Source organism: Pleurodeles waltl, chromosome 3_1 (genome assembly GCF_031143425.1).
Source record: "Pleurodeles waltl isolate 20211129_DDA chromosome 3_1, aPleWal1.hap1.20221129, whole genome shotgun sequence".
Classification (NCBI taxonomy): domain Eukaryota; kingdom Metazoa; phylum Chordata; class Amphibia; order Caudata; family Salamandridae; genus Pleurodeles; species Pleurodeles waltl.
This window is the reverse complement of record NC_090440.1, coordinates 333,501,750-333,518,117: the sequence shown is the minus strand read 5'-3', so window position 1 is coordinate 333,518,117 and position 16,368 is coordinate 333,501,750.

Below are 16,368 nucleotides of genomic sequence, written 5' to 3'. Positions count from 1 at the left end.
TCTTTGTGTATAGTTTGTGTATTTCACTTATCTCCTAAGGGAGTATATCCTCTGAGATACTTTTGGCATATTGTCACTAAAATAAAGTACCTTTATTATTAGTAACTCTGAGTATTGTGTTTTCTTATGATATTGTGCTATATGATATAAGTGGTATAGTAGGAGCATTGCATGTCTCCTAGTTCAGCCTAAGCTGCTCTGCTATAGCTACCTCTATCACCTAAGCTGCTAGAACACTTCTAATCTACTAATAAGGGATAACTGGACCTGGCACAAGGTGTAAGTACCACAAGGTACCCGCTGTAAGCCAAGCCAGCCTCCTACAATGACACTTCACCCCAGCATGTCCAATGACATGTCCCTCACCATTGCACTTGTGTTGCGTCACAATAGAAGGCGTAACACTAATGGACTTACAATCCTGGACTATGTAAATATTGCACTCCAGCACTTTAAAATAAAATAGCACTTACACAACCACTTTGTCTCTGTGTAATGTGACACATCAACTGTGTAGGAGATTAGTGATGTATGTCACATTTCAATGGCCATAGACTGTCAATAAAACAGTGTTGAAAGAATGTGGGATGATAACTATGCACTGGGGTCTGGATTTTATCATCATCTGTGCTTCCTTAGGCTTATTTCTGAAGTGAAATGAAAACAAACAGTATAATGCTGTGTAGGACAGAAAAAGTCAGCTTCAAAGTATGTTTAAGCTGAAACTCAATGTGGCCAACATTCCCTTCAAGACAATCTTTATGTATGTGACATCTGACTATAAACTTTAATCACACACACACACACACACACACCATACAGCAGGAACGGATGTGTACGAGTGTATGGACAAATATGTAACCTGGGAGTACAATGTAAGAAATTATAGGTGTAAGTTATGTATATTAAACTACATAAGATAATACCATCACTCAGCTTATCAGGGTTCAAATGAACATCAGGCTGCAGGCAGTCAACCCACAGTGCCCAAGATTCCAATTCAGGACTCAAACGATGACAGATTTAAAAACACATCAACCTTCACAAATGTAGGAAAGTACCATCTTGCCTGGCATGTTACCCTCATATTTCACTGTATATATGTTGTTTTAGTTGTATGTGTCACTGGGACCCTGCCAGCCAGGGCCCCAGTGCTCATACGTGTGCCCTGTATGTGTTCCCTGTGTGATGACTAACTGTCTCACTGAGGCTCTGCTAACCAGAACCTCCGTGTTTATGCTCTCTCTTTGCTTTCCAAATTGTCACTAACAGGCTAGTGACCAATTTCACCAATTCACATTGGCATACTGGAACACCCTTATAATTCCCTAGTATATGGTACTGAGGTACCCAGGGTATTGGGGTTCCAGGAGATCCCTATGGGCTGCAGCATTTCTTTTGCCACCCATAGGGAGCTCCGGCAATTCTTACACAGGCCTGCCACTGCAGCCTGAGTGAAATAACGTCCACGTTATTTCACAGCCATTTACCACTGCACTTAAGTAACTTATAAGTCACCTATATGTCTAACCTTTACCTGGTAAAGGTTGGGTGCTAAGTTACTTAGTGTGTGGGCACCCTGGCACTAGCCAAGGTGCCCCCACATCGTTCAGGGCAAATTCCCCGGACTTTGTGAGTGCGGGGACACCATTACACGCGTGCACTGGACATAGGTCACTACCTATGTACAGCGTCACAATGGTAACTCCGAACATGGCCATGTAACATGTCTAAGATCATGGAATTGTCACCCCAATTCCATTCTGGCATTGGGGAGACAATTCCATGATCTCCCGAGTCTCTAGCACAGACCCGGGTACTGCCAAACTACCTTTCCCGGGGTTTCACTGCAACTGCTGCTGCTGCCAACCCCTCAGACAGGTTTCTGCCCTCTTGGGGTCCAGCCAAGCTTGGCCTAGGAAGGCAGAACAAAGGACTTCCTCAGAGAGAGGGTGTTACACCCTCTCCCTTTGGAAAAAGGTGTCAGGGCTGGGGAGGAGTAGCCTCCCCCAGCCTCTGGAAATGCTTTGATGGGCACAGATGGTACCCATCTCTGCATAAGCCCTGCTCTGGTGCGAAACTGGACAAAGGAAAGGGGAGTGACCACTCCCCTGACCTGCACCTCCCCTGGGAGGTGCCCAGAGCTCCTCCAGTGTGCTCCAGACCTCTGCCATCTTGGAAACAGCAGGTGACGTCAGAGACTCCTTCTGATAGGCTCTTACCTGTGTTGCTAGCCTATCCTCCTTCCTAAGTAGCCAAACCTCCTTTTCTGGCTATTTAGGGTCTCTGCTTTGGGGAATTCTGTAGATAACGAATGCAAGAGCTCATCAGAGTTCCTCTGCATCTCTCTCTTCACCTTCTGCCAAGGAATCGACCGCTGACTGCTCTGGACGCCTGCAAAACCGCAACAAAGTAGCAAAGATGACTACTGCAACCTTGTATCGCTGATCAGGCTGCCTTTCTGCGTGGGAACACCTCTGCAAGCTTCTTCACGACGTGGGACATATATCCTCCAAAGGGGAAGTTCCTAGTCCTCTTCGTTCTTGCAGAATCCACAGCTTCTACCATCCGGTGGCAGCTTCTTGCACCCTCAGCTGGCATTTCCTGGGCATCTGCCCAATCTCGACTTTGTCGCGACTCTTGGACTTGGTCCCCTTGTTCCACAGGTACTCTCGTCCGGAAATCCATCGTTGTTGCAGTGCTGGTGTTGGTCTTCCTTGCAGAATTCCCCTATCTCGACTTCTGTCTTCTCTGGGGAACTTAGGTGCACTTTACACCTACTTTTCAGGGTCTTGGGGTGGGCTATTTTTCTAACCCTCGCTGTTTTCTTACAGTACCTTGGATGGATTGCGGAGGGCATTTCTTGTGAGCAATGCTTGTCATACCTGGGGCACTCATGCTATCCATTTTCAGCTTAGATGGACTTCTTGTCACACATGCTCCTTGCAGAGATAGCTGATGTCACACTTACTGCTGTCAAGGGTCTGGTCATACATTCCTGTTACCAATGCAATACCACATCCACTGCCTCATGTATGAAACACGTTTTTACCTTATGATTGATGGTATCTTAGTTGTGTGTCATTTGCTGCAATGGACCATGTTGGCAACATGGATGTGTCTCATAGCTGTTGTCCTCTGATATTGCCCTTCACATGTGAAATAGACAGGATATATGTTATTTACACTGTGTTTGATGTTGGCTGTACATTCATACCCATCAAATATGAGGTGGCTTTTTCAGTATCCTAATCTGTATTTCTGCAATGCTCCATGAGGCTAAACTCTGATTATGATTCCTAGGGATCATGTGATGCACAAAAATTACCCAGACCATGATTGAGTGATGACGTTAGGTGCTTAATGACATATGATAACAAAGTGGTGATGGTGACTATAGTTAGAAGACGTTTAGTGCAATGTGTTGTCTCCAACGCAATCCTGCAGCTGTGGTTGGATGTTAGCCCTCCTTTTCATGGACAGCATCCTCCTCTTCCTCCTCTTCAGGCATTTGTGAGTCTGGATCATAGAGAGGAATATTCCCCCATACACAAATGTTGTGCAGGATGGAACAGGCCAAAATGATCTTGCAGACCATTTCAGGTGAATATAGGAGGCTGCCTCCGGTGATGTCCAGGCACCTGAATCTGGACTTCAGGATGCCAAAAATCCTCTCAACTGTGGTGTGTCTTCTACGAAGTGCGTCATTATAGGCACGCTCTGCTGCTGTGCTTGGGTTGGCAAATGGGGCCATGGCTGGATCCCGTAACCCTGATCAGCTGAAAGAGAAAATTAGGGTAAATATTTGGTTGCACCTTGATTGTCACTTTGCATGGCAGTTGTTATCTTGAGTCATGTGCGATCCATCTGTGTTTGTGGTATTGTGTGGAATCCTAGGCTTCTGTGATGTTCTTTCTGCATTGGGTTGTTTAACTATCAAAACTGGTGTTTGGCTGATTGACCTGATATCAGTGGTACATTTCAAAACTTGCTGTTCAGTGTTTATCTCCCATGCATTATGTAATGTGAAAGAAGTGTCTGTGTGCCTTCACTGGAGGTGACATGATACTTCCACACACACAATTGATTCTACTGTGGTATTAACACGGTTGCACTATATGGGCTGTACATCCCATCCAATGTGACATATGTAATTGCATGTTAAATGCAACAGTGAGGCCCTTTGATTTGTCTAGGTGACAATGCACAACACATCTCCATAAGCTGGCAGCACTGAAGTGTTCACAATTGACACTGCACAATTATCCCATGTGTGACAAGTTCTATGCAAACTTATTTTTGTGCCCTCCGCGAGTTGGCTCATGTGCAAACAGGTACCTACACTACTGAACTTGCTCCAGGTAAGCTGGCTAACTTGGTTGTGGGGATGAAGGTTTTAGTGTCAGAAGGTCAATGTGCCTATACATCTGTTAGGTATATGGGGAATTGTCTCAATCCGTATGTGCACTTTGCATTAGTGTCACATCCACATGTTTTCATAGCACGGTCCACTTCCTTATTGCTAGCGGGTAATGTCACCCCAGGAGTGATGTGAGATGTTGGTACTGCCTCAATAACTCCATGTCACCATCATCAGAGTCTGCCTCATCATGCTATGTGTCCCATGGTGTTTGACCTGCAGCAACACACATTACACACCCATTACACAGGACGTATTGGTTGGAAGGTTGTTTGAGTGAGTGTTATTAATGTGATATTGAAAGATTCATCTTCCAAGTTATACTGACAGTTAAGGCCATGTCATTGTCACTGTGTGGTTATAAATTGGTCCAGTGTGGCTCTGGAGTGGCATCTCTTGTTATTTGCATCTGTCTTTTGCCCATAGGTGTATATCTCATTGGGTCAGGATATCAAACACGACGACTAGTGTTACAACCTCAGTGTCTTCCTGGCCACGTGTCAATGTAGTGGTGTATGTATTGTGTGTCCTACAGGGTTGCTGTGCTGTGTGTAAATTCTTAGGTTTATGTAATTACCAACAAGTAGGCCATTGCCATAACCTCCATCCTGGTAGTGCTGATTGATGGTGCTGTGGCGGAAGATGAATGAATCATGTACACTCCTAGGATACTGTGCCACGATGTTGGTGATCAATCCACAGTGATCCACAATGGCCTTCACATTGATGGAGTGTGTGTGCTTCCTGTTGCAGTATAAAAGCTCTGTTACAGCAGGTGGCACAATCCGTTTATGTGTGCAGTCAATTACACCAAGCATGTGCGGGAAGCCGCTGATTTGATAAAACCCCTGTTTGGTCTCCTGCTGCTTCTGCTTTGTATTGGGAAAGCTGATGTGGGGGTGTGTGAGGGAGATGATGGAATCAAGAACCTTGGGAAGGAAAGCAGAAAATGAGGGCTGTAAGATCCTGGCAACCAGGGCACCAGTGGTTTGAAAAGAGCCACTTGCCAACATATGCAGGACAGCTAGCAGCTTTGTCTCTGGTGGAATGATGTGGGGTGTCTGCAAGCTGGGTGCCAACTGTGGCTCAATGTGGCGCAACAACTACTGTATGGCTTGCCAGTTTAGTCTGTACCTCTGGATGATGTCATGTTCCCTGAGGCCCTGAAGGGTTGTCCTGGTCCTGAATATCCTCTCCTGCCTTCTGCGTTGACTTTGAGGTCCCTGTTGGTGTGGTGGTAGCTGCTGCTGTTGCTCCTGTGCTCTGCCTCTTCATGCATGCTGGATGAATAGCACCTCCATGTCTTACTTTTTGGGCTCTGATGTTGCTTCTGTGAGTTTTCCTTCAGTAGTGGTGTGTTTGCCCCATTTTAATGCCTGTCCTGACCCAGGCGTTAAAGTTTAGTGCAAATCGGGATTTGCGCCATTTTCCGAATCCACCTACCAGCCTTGCGACATTTTTGCACGGTTGGATAAATATGGCGCACGGGTGTTTAAGTACTTTTTTAGACGGGAACGCCTACCTTGCATCTCATTGACGCAAGGCGGTTTCACGCATCAAGAAAATGACGCACAATGGGATATTTTGACGTTAGACGGGTCTAGCGTCAAAGTATAAATATGATGTTAGCTTTGCGCCGAATTAGCGTTAAAAAAAAGACTCTAATCTGACACAAAGGGAGTATAAATATGGGCCCAAGAATCTCCCAATCGGAGTTAAAAAGGAAAGGACACGCTGTTTAAACTTGGTCTGAAAGCACGAACAATGCGCTCGCCCAGGGGCAGATTGATAGATACAGCTGCGATGGCAAGCTGCTCGTGCTCGAAGCAGCAATCTCGCTTTAAGAAAATTTACAGGGAAAAAATGAAGATATGGAAGCTGCACTTAAGGTGCAAGCTTTTGGAATGGATACGAAGATAAAAATAAGAATACAAATTAAAAGTTTAAAGGTGAATGGGGAGATTCGAACCTGGCTCAGTCCACATATAAAAATCATACTATTGATGTGAAGTTTCCCTGAGGTCACAGCGGGCATGGTGAAATGAAGAGCTATTCGCACTGGAATGGTGTGCTTCGGGATAGAGATGTGTAAGGAGAGGGAAGGGAGGGCAGGGAGGGGGCACCACCATATGAGACAAAAAGGGATAATAATTAATGTGAAAAAATATTAAAAATAAGGAGTGCAAGGGGATCAGACCCTAACTGGACACCATACATAAACGGTGGCATTTACTACAAAGCTAAATTGAGGCAATAAGTTTGGGCCTCTCACCAAAAGATTAGGTGATGGTAAATATTAAATGTTCTTCTTTTAATAAGGGGAAGACAAAGGAAGGAAAAGGGAACAGAGTTAAAAGGTAAAAGAAAATTATGAAACTGGGATAACAGCTCAGACTTCAAGGTGATCTACAAGAATACTATATCTAAGGATATTATTATTTACAAGGGACAAGGAGAAATCACTGGTACTTATTATAGATCACTTATAAAGAGGCATACTGAACGGGAACTACTATTTAGAGTTAGGATTCAGTCCAAAAATGTGATAAATGGAGAATGAAAAAACATTTAAAGGACTAATACCACATAATCAAAAGGGGAATTGGCAATACAACCCAAACACAGCAGGGAAAAGGAACAAGAAAAACATAACTTAATATGCAAAATGGTACAAGTGTTGTGCCAGGTTAGTTAATAGAGACGTGCACTTCCTCCATTCTTCCATAGAGTTCAGACCATCCGTTATAGAGTCACATTTACATATTCATTTGCATTCCAGTCTTTGTAAGTTCAAGCCATAGTCACCTCTTCTAGGTGAAGGAACAGCCTTTTCAATGATTTGTCATCTGACGTCTTCTGAAGTATGTTGTCATTCCTGATAGTGCTGGACATTTGGCACCATTTCTACTAAGCATCTGATGAGGCTCCTATGTTGACTTATCCTTGTTCGTAGCTGTTCAGTTGTCTGCCCAATGTAAATGAGATCACTAGGACACCAGATACAATAAATGACATTGGTCAAAGCACAGTTTGTGATGTCTCAAAATAAATTGAATGTCACCATGAACAAACAAGTTTATATTAGTCTGTATTGACAGGCAACACAGTTACCACATTTGCAATGTCCTGTAACTGAATCCAAACCAAAGAGGGAAGGCAATGTCACATGGTCTTTTGATATTCTTGTGTCTGCAGGTTCCAAGTGATCCCTGAGGTTTTTTCCTTTTTTGTAAGTGAAAAGGAGGGTTTCCAGAAAGGGGCACAGTGTTTTTTAATAATTTCTACAATCTTGTTGGTCTGCGGACAGAATGTTGTGACACATGCAATCTTATCCATACAGGCCCTTTGTCTGGTCTGCAGAATAATAACCCTTGGATTGTGCCATACCCTTTTGAAAGAATTCTTGACTAGTCATTTGGGGTAACCTCTCTGTAGTAATTTTTGACTAGGTATAGCTCCCTCTCTGAAATAGTCATTTTTCAAAGTACAATTCCTACAAAGCTGAATGAATTGGCCAAATGGTAATCTGTCTTTCAAAGCCCATGGATGGAAACTCTTGTACTGTAGTAGGTTTTGTATTCTGTTGTTTTGCAGTAAAGCGTAAAGGAGGAAGTTGGTCTCAGTTGTGGTGATTACAGTGTCATTTGTGACAGTGAGTTGATCATTGTTACTTTTAATTAGAAGACACAACAAATGGTATGCTACATTGATCCATACTACAAGTAAACTTCAAGTGGGGGTGGCAGCTGTTAAGATAATGGCCAAAACGTCTGAGTGCCTCATCTGTCAATCTCAAATCATGAAAATATAATCAATATATCTTTTCCAGCAGTGTATGTTTCTAAAGAAAGGATTGTTTTCTGTGGGGTGAGCAAGCACTCTAAATGGCCAACATAGAGGTTTGCTAGAGTAGGGAGAAAAATAGCTCCCATAGATGTATCAGAGCATTGTTCATAGAAATCACTTCAATGCTGTCTTTCTGGGGAATGTTGGCATATAATGACTCAATGTCAAGGGTAACCAGAAGTTCCCAACAATGGTCACATCCTATCCCCTTGATTAAATTAATCATATATGTACTGTCCCTAACATAGGTGTCTAAGAGGGGTACAAAATCTATGATAAAGGTATTAATGTATTCACCGAAGGGTTGAAGAATCAAGTCACAACCTGACAGAACAGGTTGCTGAGGGGATTCCTTGTATATTTATGGATCTTCAACAGCATATACAAAACAGGCATTCTGGTGAACTTTACGTTAAGGATCCCAAATTTCCATTCAGAAAGAAATCCTTGTTGTAGACCCTGAGATAGTGTCAAAAAATAAGACGTTTAATTTCTGATAAAGGATTGGAGGCCAGTTGTCTATAATGTTTAGAATTGCTAAGCTGGCGCATGATTTCAGCTTCGTAAAAATGTCTATCTTGTATCACAATACCACCTTCCTTGTCAGCTGGTTTGATTATAATGGCGGTATCTGACTTAAGAGTCTGAAATGATTGCCTTGCAGATCTAGTAATATTGTATTGAACAAAAGATCTCTCATTTCAGAGGGTGTTGGTATCTAAAACCACTTTCTCAAATGCTAATATCTCTGGCGGCATCAGAGCATTAGGAGGTATAAAGGAGGAAGTTGGTCTCAGTTGTGGTGATTACAGTGTCATTTGCGACTCTTTACCATGATAAAAATAGCTCAGGCAGAGCTTCTGAAAAAAACTGTAGAACTCCAAATTCAGCCTCGAAAAATCAATGTGTTCCGTTAATACAAATGACAACCCTTTACTCAGCAAAGAAAGAACATCTTGGTTAAGTTCAAGGTGTGATACATAAAAAATTGGGATAGGTTGTTGGACCTCTTAGTTTAAATGGTCAATGATAGAGGGTTAATTTTTAGGAGGAAACAAAGTGGAGTTACTTAATGGCTCTCTGGTCCCCACTGATAACGTTCGCAGGTCTGCCTCTCTACTGAGAACTGATTCCATGTTCTCCCATGGCTGCCTCTGTTTCTATGTCCTCCAAGCTATCAGATCCTGCTGATTCAGAGAACGTGACTAGTCTCTGATCTCTGAATCTATCCCAAGTTTAATTTTTCGAAGGCGGCTGTGTTTGGGTGTAGTATTCATCTATTAGACAAGAACAGGTTTTTTCTTTAATGAATTATTTAATATCTTTCTGCTCTTTATCCGCCTTTTTTTTTAGTTCAGAACCATTGAACTCTTCAATCAACCAATCAATCAAAAAGTTTATAGAGCGCGCTACTCACCCGTGAGGGTCTCAAGGCGCTGTGAGGGGAGGATTAAGGGGGGGGGGCAGGGAGGGTCACTGTTCGAACAACCATGTCTTGAGGTTCTTTCTGAAGAGAAGGAGGTCTTTGGTTTTGCGAAGGTTGGTGGGGAAGGAGTTCCAGGTTTTGGGGGCGAGGTAGGAGAAGGACCTGCCACCTGTGGTGGTGCATTGGATGCGGTGGACTGTGGCTAGGGCGAGGTCGGCTGACCGGAGGTTGCGTGTGGGAGTGTGGAAGTTCACTCTTTCGTTGAGTTAGGTTGGGCCGGTGTTGTGGAGGGATTTGTGAGCGTGGATGAGGATCTTGAATGTGATTCTCTTGTCTATGGGGAGCCAGTGAAGGGATTTGAGGTGTGGTGAGATTCGTTTGTGGCAGGGGAGGCCAAGGACGAGGCGTGCAGCTGTGTTCTGGATTCTCTGGAGTTTGCGTTTGAGTTTGAGTGTGGTGCCGGCGTAGAGGGCGTTACCGCAGTCTAGTCTGCTGCTGATGAGTGCATGGGTGACTGTCTTCCTGGTCTCTTGGGGAATCCAGTTGAAGGATTTTTTTAGAGTGCGGAGTGTGTAGAAGCAGGAGGTATGGGCATTGATTTGCTGTGTCATGGAGACGGAGGGGTCTAGGATGATGGCGAGGTTGCGTGCGTGGTTTGCGGGGGTGGGTGCGGGGCCTAGGGCGGTGGGCCACCAGGAGTCATCCCCTGTGGTTTTGTTGGGGCCAAAGATGATGATCTCGTTTTTTTTGGAGTTAAGCTTGAGGTGCTTAGTAGTCATCCAGTTGGAGGTGTCGATGAGAGCAGCGTGTAGGTTGGTTTTGGTGGTGGTGGGGTTGCGGGTGAGGGAGAGGATGAGTTGGGTGTCATCTGCGTAGGAGAGGATAGTGATTCTGTGTGCTCGGAGGATGAAAGCTAGGGGGATCATGTAGATGTTGAAGAGTGTGGGGCTGAGGGAGGACTCTTAGGGGACTCTGCAGATGATCTTGGTAGTGGTGGAGTGGAAAGGTGGAAGGCGGACTCTCTGGGTCCGGTCGGTGAGGAAGGAGGTGAGCCAGTCTAAGGCTTTGTGGCGAATTCCTATGTTGCGGAGGCGTGTGTGGAGTGTGTGGTGGCAGACGGTGTCAAAGGCTGCAGAGAGGTCTAGGAGGATGAGTGCGACGGTCTCGCCTTTGTCGACTTTGGTCCTGATGTCATCAGTGCATGCGATGAGGGCAGTTTCCGTGCTGTGGTTCTTGCGGAACCCGGATTGGGAGGGGTCAAGAGTGTTGTTTGCTTCGAGGAAGTGGGATAGGCGGGCGTTGACTAGTTTCTTGGCATCCTTGGCGGGGAAAGGGAGGAGGGAGATGTGGCGATAGTTGGAGAGGATCTCCGGGTCGGCTTTGTTTCTTTTTAGGAGAGCAGTGATTTCTGCGTGCTTCCAGGGGTCTGGGTAGGTGGCGTAGTCGAAAGAGGAATTGATTATGTTGCAGAGTATGGGGGCGATGGTTGGGCTGGCTTTGTTGTAGATGCAATGTGGACAGGGGTCGGAGGGGGATCCGGAGTGGATGGAGTTCATGGTTTTTTTCAGTTTCTTCGTGTGTGGTGGGGGCCCAGGTGGTGAGTGTGGTGGGGGGTCATGAGTGGGGGTTGGGTTGGGTGAGTGAGGGGTGTGTGCGGTGGGTGGGTGTGGTATGAAGCTGTTGTGGATGTTGAGGATTTTGTGGTGGAAGTGGTTGGAGAGGGCGTCACATAGGGGCTGTGTGTGTGAGGGGTCTATGTTGCTGGCTTTGGGTTTGGCAAGTTCATTAATGATGGTGAAGAGTTCTTTGCTGTTTTGAAAGTTGTTGTCAAGGTGTGTCTTGTAGTGATCTCTTTTGGTGGTGCGTATGAGTTGGTGATGGGTGCGAATGGTGGTTTTGAGGGTGGAGAAGTTGTTTGTGGAGGGTTCTAGTCGCCATATTTTCTCCACTTGGCGGCATTTGCGCTTGGAGTCTTGGAGTTCGGGGGTGAACCATGGGGCATTCTTGATGTTGTGGTGGTGATGTGTTTTCTGAGGGGGGCTAGTGTGTCTGCGCAGGTGGTGATCCATTTGGAGAGGTTGTGTGCTCCTGTGTTGGGGTCGTTGGCGTGGGGGGGAGGTTGTGAGCCAGTTGGGAGCTTAGTCATTCTGTGGGGATCTTGTCCCACATACAGTAGGGTGTGGTGTGTTGATTGTGGTGTGTGGGGGGTTTGCTGAAGGAGAAGTGGACGCAGTGGTGGTCAGTCCAGAGGAGTTCGGTGGTGTGGGTGTAGTCTATGTGATGGCTTGAGGTGAAAATTGCCTCGAGCGTGTGTCCTGCTGAGTGGGTGGGTGCAGTGACCAGTTGTTTGAGTCTGAGGTTGGTGAGATTGTCTATGAGGGAGGTACAGTTGTGGTCTTGTAGGTTTTCCAAGTGAAAGTTGAAATCACTGAGGAGGATGTAGTCTGTGGAGGTGAGGGCATGCGAGCTGATGGTGTCGGCGATGGTGTCGCAGAAGGCAGGGCGTGGTCCTGGTGGTCTGTAGATTAATGTACCTCTGAGGGTGGAGTTGTTGTTTATGTGGATCAGGAAGTGCATGTGTTCTGTGTTGTTGATAGTGTCTTAGGAGCTGGTGGTCACTTTTATGGTGTCCCTGTGTAGGATGGGGATGCCACCACCTGGCCTGTTGAGGCGGTCTTTGCGTTGGAGTTTGTATCCCTTGGGGGTGGCGATGGCTATGTCGGGTTCTGAGGAGGGGTTGGTCCAGGTTTCCGTGAAGAAACTCTTCAACGTATTTAAGTTTTTCTAAGGCTTGCAACACTATCACAATCTAATAATTCCTTCCCTAATCCTGTTACCTCTTTCAGTAGGGTATTCAAGTGCTATCTCAATACCTAGTACCATCCAGTGTCTAGAGCAAGTAGTGGCAATATGGCTAAAGTCTCCTGTTGGACCAGGCCATTTTTGAAGGGTAATTCCCAAACTTTTTGCCTCTTTCCTCCTATTTATTCTGACCTGTTTCTGTTGGCTTTAGGACTCAGGGGACTTCACCACTCCTAACTAGAGCTAAAGTGCTCCTGTGTACAATGTATGTGTAATTGGCTGTCCATGGTTGGCATATTAGATTTACAAGTAAGTCCTAGTAAAGTGCACTGGAGCTGCCTGGGGCCTGTAAATCAAATACTACTAGTCAGCCTGTAGCACTGATTGTACCACTATCATGAGGAACCCCATACACATGGCTCAGACCTGCCACTGCAGTGTCTGTGTTTGCAGTTTTAAACTTCCAAATCGAGCTGGCAACTGTACCCATTTCCCAGGCCCAAACCTTCCCTTTTTGTAAATGTAAGACACCCCTAAGGTAAGCCCTGGGTAGCCCCATGGGTAGGGCGCAGTGTATGCTAAAGGTGGGACATGTACTCATGTACTCATGCGTTTTACATGTCCTAAAAGTGTAATACTTCCAAATTCAGTTTTCACTGTTGCAAGGACTATCTTAACATGAGGGCTGCATTTAAATATCTTTTAAGTGCAGTTTCCCTTTGGGAGCAGATAGACCTGGGGAGTTTGGGGTCTTTGAACTCATAATTAAAAATACATTATTTGGTAAAGTTGTTTTTTAAATTGTCTGTTTGAAAATGCCACTTTTAGAAAGTGGGCATTTTCTTACTTAAACCATTCTGTGACTCTGCCTGCTTCTGTATTCCCTATCTGGATCAGACTGACCGTTGGGCTGTTTGTGAATCTCTACTAGACAGTGACACAAAGGGAGCTGGGGTATAGCCTGCTCTCCTGATGGGCCATCTGTGCTAGAGTAGAGTGAGGAGTGGTCACTTACACCTGAATGGGATGTGCCTGCCCTCACGCAATTCAGTCTCCAACCCCCTGGTGTATGTCTGCGGCCAAGCCTGGGCAAGGCAGGATCTTTTGAGCAACAGAGATTTTCCTTTGAAGTTTGCCTACTTCAAAGGCAGAAAGAGGCACATCTAGTGGAACCCAGATTTTTAGATTTGCTTCCGGAACCAAGAGGAACTTCTGCCAACGAGAATGGCTGAGGAGAAGTGCTGCCCGTGACTGTGCTTTGTTGGGCTATCCTAAAGTTGCTGATTTTGCCTGGGAAGAGGACAAAGACTGTACTTTGTGGTATATTACTGCTTGTGAAGAATCTCCAAGGGCTTGAATTGAGGATTGCCTTGTGTTTGAAGTCTCAGGGCCATCAAATGTATCTAATGCCAGCAACTGGACTCTCTGCTGAGACTCCTGCCCTGCCAAGTGGTGCCCTATCCAGTCCCTGTGCCCTTCAACGGTGAAACTGGTAGAACAAGGATGGAAATCCATGCACAGGGAGCCATGTGGGGAAAAGTTTGATGCACCACCTGCAATGAGGCTGCAAAAATGACACGCCACCCTCCTCATGGTTGATTTCAATGCATCACCTGCATTGTTGCTAGAAAAACGACACACAACCCGCTTGTGTCTACTGTAAATGACACAAACCCTATGCAGCACAGTTTTCAATCACTGTGCAGCCAGATTTCTCACACATTGGCATCACTGGGTGTCATAATCATTGTGAACCTGCACAAATCTGCAGTGCCCTGTCCGGAAATTGATGCATCGCTCTCTTGAGAAAAAATGACTAACGGCCTCACTTACGAGTAAGGAATTGACGCTTTGTTGACTTTTCTGATGCACGCTCGCCCGTGAGGCTTTATTTTTTACGCAAACCAGTCCATTTTGTAGTGTTTTCACTGTATTACTCTGTGTTTTCGTACAAATACTTTACACATTGCCTTTGAGATAAGCCTGACTGCTTGTGCCAAACTACCAAGGGGGTCAGCAGAGGTTATCTAAGTGTGTATCTCCATTGTACTGACTAGAGTTAGGGTCCCTGCTTGGACAGAGTGCAAACTGACTGCCAACCAGAGATTCCATTTCTATCATTGGTGATCAGCGGTTAGGATTGGACTTGTATTTGTTCTTGACATACAGCGATTGGTGTACACTACTATTTTCAATGCAGACCATTACACAACCACATACTGTTTTTCCTTTTATGTTCTCTGGTGTCCTCCTGGAGGTATTGTGACTTTTTGGACTCTGGTTTTTGGTTGTACCTGTGAGGACTTTGCAGAATGGAAGTCATCTTCTGGCACCTGAGATCTATACAATGAGGGAGCTAAATGATTTTATAGAAGGGAAGGACGATCTATTATAGGAGTTGACACGCCAAGAGGAAAAGGTTCGTATTAACTTAGAAGCCTTTTTGGAGGAGCGCAATTGGTTAAAGTGGAAAAGTAGTCGATATGCACATTATGAATATGGAGAAGGCTGTAGTAAATTGTTAGCTTGGAAGGTTAAGTCGGACCTTTCTAAAAGGCATATTTTATCGGTTAAATCTGATCTTACAAACCAGATCTGTGTGGAGCAAGAAGAGATTGAGGGGGCATTCGTATCCTTTTTTCAAGAAATGTATTCAGAAAGCCTAGTTAATTCAGAGGAGTCGATCAGAGCATTCTTGGAAAAAGCAAATCTCCCAGTTTTAGAGGAATCAGAAAAGCTTTAATTGAATTGTAAGATAAATGAGGCTGAGCTTGTTGAAGGCATAAAGGCTTTGAAAAAAGGAAAGGCAGTTGGCCCAGATAACCTACCTAATGAACTATATATGGTTTTGGGGGAAGAACTATTCAACTCTATGCTGTAGAAGGGGAACAGATACCTAAATCCTGGAGAGAAGCGATAATTTGTTTATTGTTAAAGCCAGGTAAGGACTCAATGTTTTGTTCATCCTATAGACCCATCTCCTTGTTGAATGCAGATTACAAACTGTATACAGGGATTTTATCTAGGAGACTAGGGAAAGCTATAGGTAATCTGATTCATTTGGATCAAAAGGGTTTCATGAAGGGGAGGCAACTCCATGAGGTAACTCACAAGTTATTTGCTGCAGTAGACCATTAGCGATTTTGACTTTTGATGCAGCGAAAGCTTTTGATCGTGTCAATAGGTCCTTCTTAAGGGCTGTGTTAGAAAAAGGGGGCTTGGGAATTCCTTTTGTTAGAGCTGTTAGGGAATTGTATAGATGCCCCTCTGTGAGAGTCTTGGTTAACGGCCAACTATCACAGGAATTCAGGATCTGGCGGGGTACGCAACAGGAGTGTCCTCTATCTCCCTTGCTTTTCAATTTATATATTGAACCTCTGGCAATTTTACTGCGGTCTTGTAAGGACATTTACCCATTTCGGATCGGGGGCTGGGAAAAAAAAGTAGCGTTATACGCGGATGATCTTATGTTATACACTAGCGATGTCAGGTCTACTCTACCTATGGTCAATACACTGATGGAACAATTTGGTAGATTTTCCGGTTACAGTATAAACACAGAAAAGACGGAAATTATGTGTTGGAACTTGGCCTATGCTTCTCCCTTAGTTAAACAAGAGATCAAATACTTGGGAATCCGATTAACAACTGACCTTAATGAGGTAGCTAAAGTAAATTTTTACATAACTTACAGGGAAACCAAAAAATTGCTAAAGGCGTGGGCTGCTCTTCCACTTTCTATAATCGGAAGATCTAATATTTTGAAGATGTGCATCCTCCCAAAATTCACCTTTTTATTTAACACTATTCCACTAGAGTTTAAGAGGAGATGGTTTAAAAAACTACAGGGAGATTTATCCTCGTTTGTATGGGC